The 6,000-nt window shown below is 35.4% G+C and overlaps 1 protein-coding gene across 1 annotated transcript in view; it reads left to right on the top strand.

Moving 5' to 3' along the window:
- LOC108076950 (UNC93-like protein) overlaps positions 1–6,000 on the top strand; it is a 25,383-nt gene continuing 19,383 nt past the window's right edge. Inside the window, exon 1 of the mRNA XM_017170011.3 lies at positions 1–1,054. The gene's annotated coding sequence lies outside the window, so the exon portion shown is untranslated. The remainder of the gene's footprint in view (positions 1,055–6,000) is intronic.

The following is a 6,000-nucleotide window of genomic DNA, read 5'->3' as shown; positions in this document are numbered from 1 at the left end:
ACGGCCAGCGATCAACGTTTAGCCAGCGCCAGCAGCCCCTACGAAAAAAAAAGCGCTAATACGCCAAAAACAACAACAACAAACACGGCCTGAGAGCGATAACGAGCAGCTGATTTTTTTTATTATCTCGTATCGCATCTTCACAACAACAACAACAACAACAGCAACTGCAACTGTGACTCCCGCAGCAGCAGCAGCAGCAGCAACAAAAACAACAAGCAAAGCCAAAGTGAAGTGAACTCTGCTCTCGCGCGACTGCGACTTCGGCTCTCGCAACTCCTCGGCAAGCGCTTCGGCCGCGACTTCGGCTTCGGCTCAGTCACTTCGGCAGCGACTTCGGCGACCTCGGGTCGCATCGTAAATTACTTGCAAAGTTAATTTTAGTCTCGGCTTTTAATACCGTTTTAGTGCGTTTTCGAGTTGGTCGTGCTTTTTTCCGCTCCGAAAACTGAAAAACTCGAAACAACACAACAATTTTCCAAGAGACTGCAAAATCCGCAAAAACCATAAAATTCGCGAAAACCGAACCTGATAAGAAAGTTCCAAACAAAATACCGGCATCGGAGGAAGAGTCCCTAAATATTAATGTGACTGTTTCTTGGTGACATATCCTGGTTTCCATTATATTTTTTTTTTTTCGGCTCTTCTAAAATTTTTTGTTTTCCAACGGAAATGTAAATCATTCGCCCCCGCCGTGAATTTGACCCGCGCTTCCTGCTTTTATTGAAAACAAATCAAGAACTGTTTCTCTTCTTTTTTTTTTGCGCTGACAATTACATTAAATTGTCGAAATAAAATTTGAAAAACCAACAACAAATATCATAATTTACGAAATAAAAAATACAAAAAAACGCGCTCACACAACACAAACAGAAACGGCAGAAACGCATTAAAAGACGGAAGTGGATTTTCGCTAAGCGGCAAAGCGGCGCATCCTGTTTTGGGCTTTCCCACAAAAAAACGCTCTTACACACAAACATACAATCCGGCGGCGCACACATATACAAAGTTCGGATTCGTGTGTGGCTCAGGCTCACGTATAGGAGCTTTAACGGTAAGTGTTAGAGGCTACACGCCTTTACTATTAAAACGGTTAAATATGTAACGGGAATCGAGGCAGAGTTCTAAAAGTCCTTTTGAAAATTATTAAGGAAGAACGTAAAAATAGTTTATATAAAAGTTATATATTTAAAAAAGATGGTTTAAGAGATGACAACAAAAATGAGTGAACTTAAAGTAGTACAAATAAGGGAACTCTTAGAACCCTTCACATATCTATGATCAACAATTGCTTTTCTTTTTTTTTAACTTTTTTATAAAGTTTACACTTTTTTTTATTATTTGCAAACTGCTAACAAATTGTATTCTACCAATAGCCAAAGGCTAATAGAAAATGTTACATGCAAACCAATTAAGGTATTGATCTTTTAAAGACACAGCTGTCACAAGGACCATTAATTAGTGTTGTAAACACTTTCAAGTTGAGAAATAAATAAGAAAACCTCTTAATCATGAGAATCATTTTGCAAACTTTCGACTTCACAACCAAAACCAACTGGCGACTCAAGGCAAAAAATAAATAAATAAACAAATGCATAAACTTTGGCGGCGGTTTCGCTTGGGACTCGAAATAAAAAAAATGAAAAAAAAAACCAAAAATAAAGCAGAAAAATTACGAAAACAGAAAAGTGGAAATTTTATGAGGTAATTCTAAGTAGGCGTGGCAAATATGGGGTTAATACCGTCTTATTTTTACGATAAACTCTATAATTCAAGATATGTATAGATATAGACAGATTTAAGTAAGCTATAAAAAGGAGATTTCGAAATATGTGTTTAGAAATCAAGAAATAAATCAAGGAAATATTTAAATATGGCTTAAGTCAAGCTCCATTTTTAAAGCTAATACTTACTATGCAGAAAACAAAGTCTCTTAACTCACCTTAACTGGGTTATATAGTATTATTCAGATATTTGCACTATTTATGTCACAAAAAAAAACCAGTGGGTGGTCCTACACTTAAACAGATACACCCACAACCACCCAGAGCAGCAGCTGGGCCAAAATATGGCCATGTGACTGTATCTGATGGATACGTTTCAAGTATTCCGATTTGGGATTTCGCAGGGCGTACGTCGTCGCTACGTTGAATTTTTTTTTTTTGGCATGCGCAGTGCGGAGACACGGGCGTTATTTAAGCGTCCGGCGCGCATGCGCAGCTTGTCAATCGGAGACGAGACGACTCCTAAGGGGCTTATAAAAAGGCAGCTCACACATCTGGCGCCCCCGGGGATCAGCATAGAAAACTTTCACTAGCTACATATATCTGGCTATATCTGGGGATCCATGCCAGAGTTTCGAGTTTTCGCGCGTTGAAGATGCGTTGCAGGCGGAAATCCGCACACAAATTGCCCACTTCCAATTGCAATTTGCATAAATGTTACGATAACAAATCACCTAGAAGTAGGGGCAGAAATAGAAACAGCAAAAAACAACTGCCACTAATACTAAAGTTCTAATTAAAAGTGCTTGCCGAGGGGCAAAAAAAAACTAATTAACATTTTTCAAGCGCAGAGTGAGCTAACAGAGAAACAAAAGTTAAGTAAATAAAGGTGAGAAAATCAATTCATGACGATAGCGGCAAGTCAAGTGCCCACTTGAGTGGAAAATCAATGCACTTCCGCAAAAAGTCAGCAAACACAGGCAAACATACAGATACAGATACAGATATAGCCGATAGATACATCCGCAGATTCAGATACAAATCAGAAACAAGCTCCGTTTTTTGTATTTTTTTTTTTTTTCATTATGAAATATTTATGGCACAAAAAGTCGCACAATACTTAGCTGTGGAAAATGTTTTAACGGTAACAACGGGTATTAGAACACGCTGGGTATTAGCACAGCTTTATTTAATTAATTATTAAGCCTAACAACTCAACTCCCCTCCCCTGAGATTATCTAACCCGAAAAATAGGTATATATTCGAGCAATTATTTCAACGCTTTGCTGGCAATTAAAATCTGTTGCTCAATTAAACTATAAATTTAGCTAATTATATAACTGAATAACAGTCGGCTTCAATGGGAATTCTATGAATTTTATGCATATTTTCCACCTTCCCCCTGCAATGCAATCAGTAAATATTTTGTGTAAACAATTGTTACAAAATTCTTTAAAGGCAGCAATTGTTACAACCAGCTTTTAAGTAAAATAAGAAATTATTCAAATAATGAAATAACTTAACTTAGGAAAAAGACAGTCAATAAATTTATTATGATCAGAGCCTTTTGATCAGGAACTTGGCCATATATCTGGACTACATAACATGGCAATAAATTTAAACCAAACACTGACGGTATCGAGACACAGTAAACACCATTAAAAATAGATGAAAACAAATGCCCGAATTATGGGCTTAACTGTTCTAGATCTTATGACTAGCATGTCCGGCTAGACGTGTCCATTAATCAATCAGGAATATAGCTGAGAAAGCGATAAATTATAGACACCACTTGACTTGATCAGAAACAAAAAAAAATCTGAATTCATTGGTGTGCACAGCCATATAGATATAGATTGTGATATATCGGTTTTCTTTTGTTTCTGGCTAAGCCCAGACAGGTGAAAACTTTCGCTTAATGGTATATTGTATTATTTTATAATACATATATATCTCTTTTTTAAATATTTTATATATACATTCATTTTGGAAAGCCTGTTGACGTTGAAAAAACAGCGAAACAACTGCAAATGCTGATAATAATTTAGCTACCTGTCTGTCCGTCCGTCTGTCTGTCTGTCTGTCTTGCATATAGCTCCTATATGTATATATCTCATGTTGATATCGTTTTGCGATCGTTTACATAGCAATTTGTTCGCTCCGCTTCTTCATAAATGACGGCTGGCGGCGGCAAAAGACAGCATCTTGACTTTATTACTCATACGCACCGTGTGCCCAAGTGCACATGTTGTGCCTCCTTGGCACGGCCAGTGCCAAATAGACCCGCAAATATTTACACCCTCGTCCGTGTGTGCTAATACACTGGCCAAATACTCCTAGGCCTTTGTCTGTCTGTATTTTCAGCCTGGCAAATTAGCAGCAAAAGCCAAAAGCAGCTCCCAACTGGAGCGTCTGTCTTTCCTTGGCTGGTATCGTATTATCGCTTCATTAAAGTTGGCAACAACACACAAACAGCCTCGCCCAAAAAAAAAACGATTGTCGTCACGATCAGCGATCGGAAATCACTCAATTTTGAATTGGAACACAAAAAAACACACACACACGGAGCAAGGTGTCATTAGTCAGTCATTCGATTTGCATTTCGCAGAAAAGCAGAGCCAAAAGTCACACTTGATGCCAGCCAGTGGATAAAATAGTGGTAGACATAAACACCAGATATAGCTTGATAATCGTGCTCTGAATATAGAATTCTCTGGAAGCATTAGTTGGTGATTTTACCCAGAACTTGGTAAGACTGATTAGCCAACTGTCTGTGTCGGGTGAAGTAATTTATGGTTCCATTTAATATTTATTTAATGTCCTATTCTGCCATTCACCTAATGATAATTCTTCTTAATGATAATACAACTTTTTTTTTGTTTTGAAAAATAAGCACAAGGCAAAGCGTAGGGTGTATGAGCTTAAAAGAAACACTTTTGTATTACAATAAATGCTTAATTACGGTTAAATATTTATTTAAAAATATTTAAAAAAAAAATCAGCTTAGGTTAGATTTATTTTCATAAATTTACTATATATACAAATTAATGTAACCTAAATAAAGCAATGTTTAATCTCACATAAAAATATATAATTACTGCCAAATTATAGAATTTCCGTAGAATATAAAATATTAAATACTTTTACTTATTTTAAAACATAAATTATTAATAATAATATTATTAATATTAAAAATTGCTTGAATAACTATTCATTTTAACTGCAAATTTTATTTTATTTTAACTTTACTTTATTTTAACTTAAAATTTAAAACTTATACCCTAGTTTCGCCTAATTTCTACATTAAATTCCCTCTAATTTCTAATAATTTTTACAGTAAATTCTAAACGCATTAAATTCCCAACGTAATTCTTGACATACCTAAACATTTTTCCAAAAATTCTAGGCTTTATTATCTTAATTTCTACATTAAATTCTTAACTTGACTTAGTTTACCTTTATTTAAAAATTAAATACTTAATTTAATCATTAGAAATGCTGCTAGTTTTTACATTAAATTCTAACCTTATAATCATGACTTACTCTCAAGTTTTTCTATAAATTCTAAACATTATCCTCTGACTTACTCTTCATTTAAACACTTACTTCTTAGCTTAAAAGTAATACCTTATTAAATGTCGCAACAAAACAATTGATTAAATCCAACTCCCATATTGCATAAGCCAACGAAAACGGCAGCCCATAATCCGAGGCGAAAATAATACAGAAAAATAAAGCTAAAACTTGTTTACATCGATACACACCAGTGGCGTATAGACCGACATTTATATATATATACATATATATCTTTATGTATGCATGTCTCTAATTTTTTTCTGTTGAGTTTCTTTTGTGAATGAAATTAACATGCTTGTAACCTTTAGAATCGGAGTTTCAAGGCACATCATCATCATATATAATATATACTATATTTATATACTTGTAAACCGGAGTCAAAACTTTCCACTAAGTAGCTGGCAATGAGAGCTGGATCTGGCTTTCACCCAAAAAAATAAAGAAAAAAGAGAAGAAACATATATCAAATGCAGACTAGAGAGTTACAACTTTTAAAAAATGCGGTAGTAGCTGACTAGGCAGTGATCATCATCGCTAAAAGATAAGGCACTGCTGCCAGTTTTATGATCAGGTTTTTATTGTTATTTATAGCCAAATAATTACCAGCTCCCTACCCGATAAGCGGACACCATATGACCGGCAGAGGTAGCCACGTAGCGTGGCTGATGAATCCGAATCCGATTCCCATTCCCATTCCCAT

This window comes from Drosophila kikkawai, chromosome X (assembly GCF_030179895.1).
Source record: "Drosophila kikkawai strain 14028-0561.14 chromosome X, DkikHiC1v2, whole genome shotgun sequence".
In the NCBI taxonomy this organism is placed as follows: domain Eukaryota; kingdom Metazoa; phylum Arthropoda; class Insecta; order Diptera; family Drosophilidae; genus Drosophila; species Drosophila kikkawai.
The sequence above is the reverse complement of the archived record's forward strand: the minus strand, read 5'-3'. Positions and strand labels throughout refer to the sequence as shown.